Source organism: Dioscorea cayenensis, chromosome 3 (assembly GCF_009730915.1).
Source record: "Dioscorea cayenensis subsp. rotundata cultivar TDr96_F1 chromosome 3, TDr96_F1_v2_PseudoChromosome.rev07_lg8_w22 25.fasta, whole genome shotgun sequence".
NCBI lineage: Eukaryota > Viridiplantae > Streptophyta > Magnoliopsida > Dioscoreales > Dioscoreaceae > Dioscorea > Dioscorea cayenensis.
In genome coordinates this window covers 8404824-8417723 of record NC_052473.1, presented here as the reverse complement: position 1 = coordinate 8417723, position 12900 = coordinate 8404824, and the positions used below count along the sequence as shown (strand labels likewise).

General features: G+C 44.0%; 1 non-coding gene across 1 annotated transcript; it reads right to left on the bottom strand.

Moving 5' to 3' along the window:
* Positions 1–266: 266 nt before the first annotated feature.
* Positions 267–373, bottom strand: LOC120257816. Its single transcript, XR_005535900.1, has one exon. It is a non-coding gene; the product is annotated as a small nucleolar RNA R71 (small nucleolar RNA).
* Positions 374–12900: the final 12527 nt, after the last annotated feature.

Here is a 12900-nt window from a genome sequence, read left to right as displayed (position 1 = left end):
TCATCCATATGCTGCAGTAGTCCGCACAATTCAATGGTTTGGCCGATGAGGATCCAAACAGTCACATAGAGAGCTTCCTCGAGCTGTGTGACATGCTGAAGATAAATGGTGTGACAGATGATGCCATCAAAATGAGAGCCTTCCCATTTTCCTTAAAGGGGAAAGCAAAGCAGTGGCTACACTCATTGCCTAGGGCATCAATCACTACATGGGAGGAGATGGTAGATGCTTTTCTAGCCCGTTATTTCCCTCCCAGAAAATCAGCCAAGCTTAGGAATGAGATCTCATCCTTTATGCAATTGGAATTGGAGTCTCTATTTGAGACATGGGAACGGTTTAAGGAACTCCTGCGCAAGTGTCCGCAACAAGGATTCCGGGAGTGGATGATCGTTCAAACCTTCTACAATGGTTTGAACTCGAGTACAAGGCAACTCTTGGATGCGGTGGCAGGAGGTACCTTAGGTAGCAAGACCCCCAACGAGGCTCGTCAATTGATTGAGGAAATGGGGTTAAATAGCTACCAAATGGGAACGCTAGAGAAGAAAAAAAGGTGGCGGTCTCCATGAAATTAATGCGGTAACTTCATTGGCGCCCAAGTGGAGAGTTTGAGTAAGAAGCTAGATCTTATAGCTTCGAATAGAGTTGCGGCCGTAACCAATTGCACCGGTTGTGGTGGAGGACATGCTCCCTCTGATTGTCCGATCATCATTGGTGATGTTTCTTCAGTTGAGAATGTCGAGTTTGTAGGTAATGGAATGAGATCTCAAGGGAATCCATATAGCAACACCTACAATTAAGGTTGGAAGAATCATCCTAACTTTTCATGGAGTAATCAAGGACCACAGAAGACCATGGGGCCATCGGGGTTCCAACAACAACAACAAGCCCCTCAAGTTGAAAATAGAATTTCAGGTTTGGAAACCCGAATGACGGATTTGGAGAAGCACTTGGCTAGATTTGTTCAATCAGCAAATACAAGGTTTGAATTAGTCGAGGCTACACTTCGCAATCACACCGCCTCCTTGCACAACCTTGAAAATCAAGTGGGGCAGATTGCGAAATCTCTTTCCGAAAGGTCACATGGAAGTTTACCAAGCAACACGGAAACCAACCCGAGAGAACATGTGAAGGCGATCGCTTTGAGAAGCGGTCGTGAGGTTGAAGGGAGGCTTCCGAGTGAGAAGCCGAAAGAACACGCACCCGAGGTCATAGAGGTTGACAAGGGAGCAAGCAAGGAGAAAGAGGTGGCACCCCCACCTTTCACGCCAAGAATCCCTTTATCCCTCTAGATTGAAGAATGACCAAGGGGATGAACAAGATAAGAAGTTCCTCGAGTTTGTTCAAGCAACTCCACATCAACATTCCTTTTGTTGAGGCTTTGGCTCAAATGCCTAAGTATGCGAAGTTCCTTAAAGATCTATTGACCAACAAGAGGAAATTTGAGGAGAGTGCTTCAGTGGTGTTTGATGCTTCATGCTCGGCGGTGTTACAAAAGAACATGCCGAACAAGAAGAAAGACCCGGGAAGCTTCATTATTCCGTGTAACATCGGCAACTTAGGTGAGGAAATAGCATTGGCAGATTCGGGGGCAAGTATCAACGTCATGCCATATACTTTCTTCCAAAAGCTAGGCTTGGGTGAGCCTAGGCCTACTCGGATGACTTTACAATTGGTGGACCGAACGGTACGACATCCGAGAGGCATCATTGAAGATGTACTTGTCAAGGTGGACAAGTATATTTTTCCGGTTGACTTTGTAGTGCTAGATGTTGATAAGGATGCAGATGTACCCTTGATACTTGGGAGACCGTTCTTGCGGACTTCCAAAGCATTGACTGACATGGACGGCGGAGAGCTCACATTGAAAGTCGGAGACGATAAGCTCACTTACCGCCTTGCTGAAGCCATGCGGCATTCTATCGATTTTGATGATACTTTGTATTTTCTAGACACTACTGATGAAATTGTTGATGAATATATACAGGAAATGTTCAACCCGGATCCGTATGAAGGTTTGTTCGACCAAGAGGAGAGCATTGAAGAAGTACTGATGCTTGGTTCGACAGGAGAGGAAACATCTACCCCCGGGAATTTTGAAGAAGGTGCTCCGAAAAATGAAGAGGGCTCGAAGACGCCACCGAAAACGCCCCAAGACTGTTGGAGACGTACATGAGCCAAGGGAGTTAGACGAACAATTAATAGGCGGTCCGAAGCCCGATAGTACACCCTCTACCCTCAAGAGACTTTGCTCATCATACTTTCAAGTTATGGGTAAGAGGGCAACCTTCATTCATGAACCCCCGTGATGTAAGAAAGATACATCAAGCTTAGTGACGTTAAACAAGCGCTTCTTGGGAGGCAACCCAAGTGTTTACTATTGTCGTACCCTTTAGTTTAGTTTGCTTGCATGAATAAATTGTTAAGTGTTGGTGTTTAAATTTTTGAGTGCTTGTGCTGTGATTTTATTGTGGGTTTTTAAAAAGAATTCATTGTATGTTTTGTTGAGAATTGGCAAAGTTTGGTCGTTTGAGTTCTATTTTGTGTTTTTATCTGGTATATTTTGCACAATAGGGCAGGCTCTGAGTGTGTAAACATGTTCAGGCTAGTTCTGCAGAGCCTGCAGGTTTTTCTAAGTCATCCAGAGAAAACACATAGGCGTGTGGAAATTCCACACACCCGTGGATGTGTACTGTGAACTATTCCAAAGAGGGCACAGCGGCGTGCGGCCGCCCCTGTAGATGACCATGCGACTAGCACACGCCCGTGGGTAATTTCCACACGGGCGTGTGCCTTCCTGCAGAGTTGGGCAGATTTTCCCGAGAATACACAGAGGCGTGGACTCGCCCCTGTGGGCAACCTTGTGAACCACACACGGGCGTGGGTAATTTCCGCACACCCGTGTGAAACTCTGCAGGTTGCTTCCTCCATACCGAGAAAACACAAGGGCGTACAGCCGCCCCTGTGAGTTGAGGCCTGTGAATACCCATGCGTTTGGGCGACTTGATATTTTTCTCGGATAACCAAGAAAGCCACAGGAGCGTGCGTCTTCCCCTGTGGGTCTGGCGCACGGGCGTGGTTATTTTCCGCACGCCCGTGGAAGATCGTTTTAAGTCAGTGACAGTTTTTTCCGAGAGCACACAGGGGCGTGCATACGCCCCTGTGGAGCTTTTGAAGTGAGGCACACGGGCGTAGGGAATTTCCACACGCCCGTGTGGATGCACAGAACGTCAAAAGTCGCGAGTTCTTTTTAAAAAGGGGATGATTTCTCTCCTTCTTCACGACTCCTTTTCCCTTAAAAACACTCTCACAACATTCTCCGAGTTCCTTGCGCCAGTTTGGTGGGATTTTAGCAAGTTTCCGGCTGGCTTTCTATTTTCTCACTTCCCTTCGTCAGTAAATTCATTTTCTTCATCTTCTTCATCAATTCATGATTTCTATTGTTTAATCTAGTCAACAATGTCTCGTTTCTTTAATTGGAACAATGAATTACGTTTAGAACGAAGTTAGAGATATTATTGAGTAGTATTTTTGGATTGATGATGCCTGGCCGTGCGGTTGTCACGCCCCGTGGATCCACACGGGCGTGCGGAAATTCCACACGACCGTGTGGATTTCTGCAGTATTATTTTATCAACTTGTTTGACAAATTTTGTTTAAAATTTTGCAGATCATGGCACCTAGGTCAAAGAAGCAAGCTGATAAGAGGCCACGTGAGTCATCCTCATAGCCCGAGGGAATGCGATTTGCTATTCCCGAACATCAAGCCCGTTATTAGCGCTTATCGAGACTCCGCTTCGGACAGACTCGATTCTTGGACACGACTATATTACGAGATCTTCAGCAGGGAGATGAGTTCGCTGAGAAGATTGAGGAACTTGTTTCAGAGGGGGGTTGGCGGCAGTTGTTGACAATTAGAGAGCCAGCCATCCGAGCCTTTGCACTGGAGGTGCTCTCCTCGTTCGAGTTTGATAGGGTGTATGCGAGCTTCGACAGTTTAGGCACCGTTCAGTTCAGAATGTTTGGACACCACCATAGTCTGAGCATTACGCAGTTCTCCATATTACTTGGCTTATACGATTAGGGCATTCACAGTTACGAGGGAGTACGCAGCAGTTACCTCACCGATTATCCCTGGAACCTTGACCCCGCGAGAGCTTGACGAATGCTATGCGGTCGAGGTCGATCGAGCTCTGGGTTTCCAAGGCCACGTGCCTTTTCCGGCCAGCCCTATGGATACCGCACGCAATCATGAGTAGGTCGGTGAATGGCCGTGGCGATAGTACTGGTGTCTTGAGCCGCTAGGAGTTGCTGTATTTGTACTCAATGGTAGAGCGCATACCGATACACTTGGGGTACATTTTGGCTGATTACATCAGGCATCAGGGACAGTACACTAGACTGGGAGCAATCTTCTCGTGTCCTTACATTCACGAGATTAGTCTCTGGGCATGGGTCTCATGGATTCGATTCACGGGGCCGAGAAGACAGAGTGTACCGGCTCCCCCGGGTCTAGAGACGATGCGGGTTGATGGGCATGGTCGCGGAGTGGTTCGGACGGGGGTTTTTGCATTAGTTCTACCACCCACGAGATAGCTGAGGATGAGGGTGATGACGCCGGAGCATCTCAGCCCACCCCCGAGCCTTAGCCCGCATCGATGGACACCGAGGCACCTCCAGCGGCCGAGGAACCACCTCCAGTGCGGATGTTTTCACCTTCTCGAGCCAATGATCTCTTTGAGAGGCTCGAGAATGCTATAGGAGTGGTCCGAGCCGAGGTTGCTGAGGTTAGGGCTACGCAGGCCACTCAGTACACAGAGTTCATGGCACGTTTTGACATTTTACAGCAGATCTTAGAGCGAGACGTTGCCTCATCATTTGTCCCTGCGGGCACGAGGACCCTTCAGGGCCCGTCAGCTCCCTCAGCACCAGAGGACCGACTATATGCTTCCACTTGACAAGAATGCTGACACAGAGGGAGCTCCCGAGCGACTTCGACACTTGACTTTTCTTTTTACTTTCATGCATTTTTACTTTTATCTTATTTTTCTTGTTTTTTTAGACTTGTTCACTCATAAAGGATTTTTTTCCTTCCGAGTTTATGTTATTTTGCATTATCGAGTTGTATTCATTGTTTCATCTTTTTATACACTCGAGTTATTTTTTTGTTTTTCTTGAGCTTCACTGAACCCCCTCGTGTATGCGTGCAGATGGTCTTGTCTTCTTGGAAATTGAGACTTAGTCATGGGCACAGCCAAGGTGCTTTGGCACTTGGCCGTGTGAGCTTCACAACCCGTTAGAACACTACTCCCAATGAATTAGCTCCATCAAACGCAACACTAGGAGTCAGGGGAGTATTGTTTGGATTGCTTCTCCCACATATATTTTTCATTGATATACATTATGAGTGAGCTTGCATGTGTACATTGAGGACAATTTACAACTTAAGTGTGGGGGGGAGTTTAATAGTGCACACATCTTTTTTTATTGTTCTTGATTGTTATATGCTCACATAGCCAATGGCGGTTCACCTTAGTTGCAATGATTGTATTCGTAAGTCTAGGAGAATTGTTAACATTGAATGGTTTCATGCTCTAGTTCTTGCTTGAATTTGTAGGAATTTTTGCCCGATTTACACTTAGTGCACTACTCACTCTTTTGAACTCTATTGGAAAACTCATGTTCGATGTTAAAAAGGACTAGTTAGGTTTATTTTTCTTGTGCTAGGAACAAAATAGTTTTATTGTTTATTTGAATTGTTGGGCGGAAAGAGCTACCACCTATGAAGTATGAAGCTACTCTCCCAAGTCAGATATTAGTTATGCCCTAATGAGAGAAAGAGCTATCTCATAGGATGAGTGAAAGCTACCACCCGGGTAGAAAGAGCTACCGCCTCGAAAGTGTGAAAGCCACCTTAGCGGCCGTTTTGGAAAGGGCTACCTTAGAGGATGTGTGAAGCTACTACCATCTTCTAAAATTTTTTTCACTTGTGTAGATAAATAAGTCCCTTGCACTTAGAACTTTGAGGAGCATAACTGGGGGTGTTTTGAGTGAGTTCACACACTTACACGAAATTCGGGTTTGTTATCCTTTTTGTTTCAAGTTTTTAGCTAGTGCATTGATTTTTCGTATTTAGTGTTGAAATTTCCCTTACTTGTAGAATGCTATCTTTTGTATACTTTGGTGAACCTAAGGCCAAACACTTTCAATATTTTCTTCACGGATGCACATAATGTTTTAATGTTTGCTTGAGGACAAGCAAAAGCTTAAGTGTGGGGGAGTTTGATAAGTGCTTATGCGATATGAATGCGAAGAGTTCATTCCTTATGTTGAGCATTACTTTCCTCGGGTTTTTACATTAATATGTGTGTTTTTATGTTACTTTTACGCAGGTAGGGTTGTGAGGCCGAGTATGAAGGAAATGGGCCAATGTGGATCATAATGCACCTATTTTGGAGGAGATCTTGTTAAGGTTCAAACGCGAAGACATAGGTCAGGTGTGAGATGCTAGAGTGTGTGCCAACCTCCTCCCATTCGAGTGAGCACATCTATTTGGAGGGGCACAAAGGCAGTCACGCTCAAGCATTCCGACTTATGCATATAAGAACAAGAGCCCCGCCAACATGTACATCATTGAAGAAGCAAGTGATTCACGACGTGAATGTGTGCCCGTTTGCGTTACCCCGATAAAAGTATGGAATTGGGAAGTTAATCAGGTCGAAGATTGTAGTAGAGCACTATAGCAATACTGTAGCAATTAATGTAGCGCATCGCTTTCACACGGCACGAAAATCGCAGAACAGAGAATCCACACGGGCGTGTGGAAATTATCCACGGTCGGTGGAAATTCCCGCGACAGTGCGTGTATTGTCCACGCCCGTGGAGTTGCCCCATTCCAGCCCTATTTAAAGCCGATTCAGCCCTGATTTTGGTATTCTTTTTCTCCATCTTTTTCCCCAACTTGTGAGAGGACTTGGCTAGGGGTTTCGAGGGGTATTGGCCAAGGTTTTTGGGGGAAGTTCTATGGTCTCGGACATCGTGATTCCATTAGGAAGAAGGTTGGTAGGGGAGCTTCGATCGAGGCGTATCCTATACCGGATGAAGGAATCTTTGGACTGATCTAGTAGAGGACTCTCCACAAGACCATCGACACGACCATCGAGGGGGTTTCTTTATGGATTCATTGCTTTTACATTCAATTTCTTTGATTGTATTAAGCTCCATGGAGAGCTAAAAACCCTAGTGGGTACTCGGGATGATTGTGAAACCCTAGGATGTATTCGCTTTCATTGAACTTCTTTATTATGCTTTCAATAAATTGATGTTTATTGTGAGTTCCAACCTTGAATGCTTGATTGTATGAACATTTCCCTAGAGTGACACTAGGGTTGAGAGTTCTTGTTGGTAACCTTGTGAGTGAGTGACACACCACCAGCTGCTAGACAAAGCTAGGCTGGAGAGGGTTGAGAGGGTGAGTCGAGAGGCACAGGAGTCGCCCCTTTCCACTCCGACGTGATAGATTCTACCTCCGTTCCTCGAGTTCTTTGCAGCCATAATGGAGTGAATGGTCTAAGGGATGAACCTCCGTTGGGAGCCTAGTTGCGCGTGCAATGGAGTGAAGCGCTGAGAGGATCTTAGTATCTAGGGCTTAATTGTGGCTCGGAACTTCCATCCGGACCAAAGGGGTAGGTCTATATTTAGGAAGAGATTTATCACTTGGAATCCCTAGAGCTCATTGCAACTCTATGCGAGTGCGAGGTGTTGAGATTGTTCGATTTCTCCTCCGGGACATGTATAGAGTTAGGCATAGTTGACCTTAGATTTGGGACTATGTTTGTAAGGATTTCCACGACTCACCATTGCATTGATTACGAAGCATAATAGAGTGTTCTTGCACTTGAAGTGATCATCCTAGGTGAAGCATTATCCGAGTACCCCATTCTTTATCGATTGCCTTACCCTCTTCTTATTTTTGCTCTTTCACTTGTTGTTTTTATTGTTGAGATTTGAATCAATTTCACACTTATCACTATTGATATTCCACATAGCTAAGAATCAAATTAAGTATTTTCAATCCCTACTCCCTGTGGATTCGACCCCGCTCACCCGGGATTATTACTTCGACAACCCAGTGCACTTGCGGGATATAAGCAAGGGGACCTTGTCAAATGGTCATGCTACAAAGTCCTACCAAGAATTTGATACATCACTCGATCAAATGTACCAAAACAATCAAGAACACCAAACAAGAATCACAACAATCCAATCAAGCATAAATTACTCAAATTATCCAAAACATCACAAGTTCACCCTCAAGGTTCACCTACATCCGGTGACTTTGGGGTTTAGTGGTTCATGTTCAACAAAGCAACCAAACAATCCATACAAACAACTAAAAGAACATGAGGAACACTCCCTCAAAAGGAGAAGACCGAATGACGCTTGAATCCCAGGAGAAAGTCTTCCGAGGATACCACTTGAAGGGGTGGCTTCCCGTTGTCTTCAACCTCCAAGCAATGAAGTCCATAAAGTGGATCCTCCTAAATGTTGCTATCCCAGCTGAGGAATGCTCGGCTTTCCTCTCTTTTTGCCCTCCAAAAGCCCGGGTTCAAGGTGGTGTTGAAGTGGTTTTCAAACCCTAGCTTCCTCCGCAAGAAGATCCCCCCTTTAAGCCTTTAAATACCCAAATCCTGATGGGTAAACAGGTAAGTAAACCGGTCTTATGCCATCCCCTCCGGATTTCCAGTTTTCTGCCAAGAAGCCTGTGATGAGCTATAGTAACTACTATAGTGAACCGCTACAGTATTGTGCTATAGTAATCCCAGGCTCGGAAACGCTGTTTTGATGCTGAATTCATTCCCAATCCTGTCGTCGAGTCCCCAAGGGCTTCTATTAGGCCCGAAATACAAAAATAACACAATTTAAGCGAAAAGGGCATCGATTCAACAAATAAATGTAAATAATAATACAAAACAAATACATGCAAAATACGTACTTTTAGACGTTTATCAAACATCCCCACACCTAAGCGTTTGCTTGTCCCCAAGCAAACAAACATAAAGAACAAAGGGAAAGAAGATAAATGGCTAAAAGTGCGACCTCAAGCTCAAAAGTAAAGGACTCCATAAGCACAATGAACAGAAATCAAGGAGTGTGTTGTTCAATGAATAGTGAAGTGATATTAGCTCTGCTTCATCCACAGTGCCCTATGTGTGTGTGTGCTAACTCTCACCTTGACCTCCACACCCTGGATTACCCCAAGATGACCTTTCACCTCACACATACTGAAGATGGCGTTAAAGTGCTAAACATCTCTTCAATATTCACTTAAAAGTCTTTTGGCTCCTCAACACAATTCTAACTCTTAAGTGACCATGAAACAGGTTCCAGGAGATCACAAGGGATACTTTATTTCTTTCCCACACATATATACACAATTTCCTTTTTTTTTTGGGTCCGCCTAACATAGACTACGCACAAAAAAGAAAAAATCTTTCAGATGGATACACATGTTGGCTAGGCACAAGAGTCACCCTCTTACTGGATTACAGCCTACATAGACGCATTCATGATTATAAAGCAGAGGAATGCTGACATAGACCCTTTTTTTTTTAATCATCTCATGATCCCTGATAAACTACCTGCTACAAAATTCACTTATGGTTGGGGAAAATGGTGGAGGAACTCAAAAGCTTTTAAAAGTCCATTGAAGAAAGAATTTAACAAACTAATGGCAAAGTCATTATGATGGGTTGGTTGGAGCATACAAGGTGAAAGTAATCATGAACATGTATGCAAGTGCACTAATGATGAAACAGAGCAACATTCAAGCACATGCAATGTACAACTCACAACTATCATTCTACCAAGCTAGGAAGTCCTTAACTGAACAATCATAGCCATCATAGGTAGCAAGCATGCACAAATACAAAACACTCCAAGTTAAAAGAAAACCATCCCCACACCTAAAGTCGTACATTGTCTTCAATGTATCTAAGTCAGTAGAGAAATGTGGGGAATTAAAAACAATAAACAAAGAATTGGAGTGAAGAAACTTCCCTGATTCCTTGGTGTGATTCCTAGTTGTTCCACATGGATCAGGGGTAAACCAGACAATGAGGGCGAGAAGTGCAAGCTCGCTAAAATTAATAACCCTGAAAAGAACAAGGAGCCCATCATCATTCAACAATTTTTAAATAGGAAATGGAAATAAAGCACGGGGAAAAGAGCTCTAACAGAAATAAAAGAAGAGCTTAGTAGGAGAGAGACCCTAGCTAGCTCAAAAGTATAAGTTTGAACAACACAAAACAAACAAAGTAGAAAAACAGACAGAAAATAAATAAAGGTATGTCACGGGTCTAAGAGGCCAGAGGAAGTGAGGACGTAGCACAAGTAGTGGCAAAAGAGGTCGATGAGGATGAGCAGCGAACAATGGTTAGGAGCTCAGCTAAGTCGCGCTCAATCTACTGTTGTGCCGTGATGATCTTCCTCTGTCCTCGCTCAAGGCTCTGGATCTGCTGCTGGACCTTAGTGCGAAATAACTAGAACCTGGCTGGCGAAGATGGTGAACTCTCCCTAGCATCCAGTTTAGACTCTGACTTAGTCTCAGTGTCATGTCAAGTGTCGGGGTCCCGTGAATGTGATCCTTGCCGCTGGGCAAGGCGATAAATACTTCCCTGCTTCTCTACAATCCTAATGGAGATGAGGGTATGTATCCCTAAGGGAGTAATAGATCCCATCACTATCATTCCTCTAGTGTGCTCAATCATTCCCATGCCGCGGATGAGTCGAGTGATGTAAGGTCTAGCGAAGTTGGCTTTCAAACGAACAAACTTGTCCTGATGGGAAAGAGTCTCTGCCACTAAATGTCCCATATGGATAGGTTGACGCTCAAGGATGCTGTAAAGCATAATCAGATCATGGCGTGTCACTACCCCAGTAGAGTCACTTGTGCCCCTAATACTCCTAGTCAAAAGAGCATGAATATATTGGTGAGTAGGGTTGGTGAGTAGGGAGGCCTTTCGTGTTCTAAGGTTAGCCGAGATGGTATTCCAATAAGATTCATTCGGCTTCAACTGTGGGACTTCATCAACTGATTGCTTGAACGTGGATGATCTTAGGTAAGCTTCCATATATATCCCCAAATGCACGCTGATATCATCCTCAGAAACACGACACTTCTTTCCAAAAGCTCGGAAAGTGATGTGGTGAGATTGGTGAGTGAATGGGTATTCCTTGACCATCTCAATGGAGCTAAGGACTTCCAAGCTGAGTTCCTTGAATGTGACTTCGTCAATCAAAACTAATTTATCCCAACTATCATGTGAAATGAGCTCCACCACTACGCCATCTAATCCAAATGTGCTCAAAGCTTCCCAATAAATTTTTCAATAACTTTGCTTGTAGGAGTAGCCAAAAATTTTACAAATCAAGAAAAACACTTTGATAATCACTAATCATTCACAAACTAACAAAAAATCCAAGAAATTCCACCCTCAAAAGCGTAGAACTCAAGGTTTTGAGTGAGAGGTCAAACTCTTACCCTAGATTAAGATTAGTGAAATTAAGGGTTGAATCCGGCCAAAAGCTTGCTCAAACTCCAAATTTTTGTCACTAAAATGGAAAAGAGGAGGAGGAGAGCAAACTAGAGAAAAACGTATGATGAAAAATTGTGTAGAAATGAGGGAGAGAAGGTTAGAAGAATGAGGAAGAAGAATGAATAGTTAAATCCCAAAACTCCTGCTTAAAAAGCCCTCAATCGTGTGGTCTTGCCGACCATCCTTGTGGCCGCAAGGACGATCCTCAAAAGTCTCAGGATGAGTACAGAACGGCATCCTTGTGGCCACAAGGATGGTCCTCAGAACTCACGGGATGAATCCTGAGGGACATCCTTGCGCCCGCAAGATGGTCCTCGGGATTTTTCTGATGCTCAACTTTATCTCCTCACGATGCACACTTCACTTATTGATGAAACCTTGAAAAACAGAGCCGGAAACAAAGATAAAACACTCAAAACATTAACAAGCATGCATCAACAACAAGAATTGTGCAAAGACCACATGACAAACAAGAGAACACAAAGGCTAATGAACTAAGAAAAATGATAAAAATGCAACTAAAACCAAACCGCAACTAAAAACACAAGTTAAGAAAAACTATACAAATGAGAAAAAGAATACGAGAAATGAAAGGAACTTGGGTTGCCTCCAAAGAAGTGCTTGTTTAAGCTCATTAGCTTGACGTGTGTTACCTCAAATAATCATGGTGGAACAAAGGGAGGGAAGTTAGCTCGAGCGTTTGGGGACGTGTTGCCACTTGGAAAATTCAATGAAATACATGAGAAAACTATAAATTTACCACAGTTTCCAAAGAATAAATGATCAACCTCGTCCGGCGGCAATGTGGATATCTTTATATTCTCTTTTTGTTTCTCCTTTGATTTTCTCCACATCTTCTTAACACCCATAATTTTCTTTCCATTATGTGATGAAATACCCTCCACTTGATTAATTTGCTGTGTTGGTGAATGAGAGAGTTCTTCCTCGGCATCTTGGCATGCTAACTCATTCAAGTACTCATCCAAAGGGTTTAAGGCAAGCACCTCCCTCGCACACGAGTCGGAAATAATCACATCGATCTTGACACGGCGTCCGAATATGCGTGTAAACCGCAAGTGCACGGGTGTCAAAGTAATACTACCCGGTGAGTGGCTAGTTGAATCCCACGTGGAACAGTGGCTACTAGTACTAACTTCTTCTCGCTTTCTAACCTAATGATAAATGGAAAGGTGTGGTGATCTAATGTGCAAAAGAAATGAATACCGGAGACAAATATGCAAGGGTAAAATGGATGGAGATCTCAATCGATAAAAGTGGGGTATTCGGGCAATGCTCCCCTAGGATT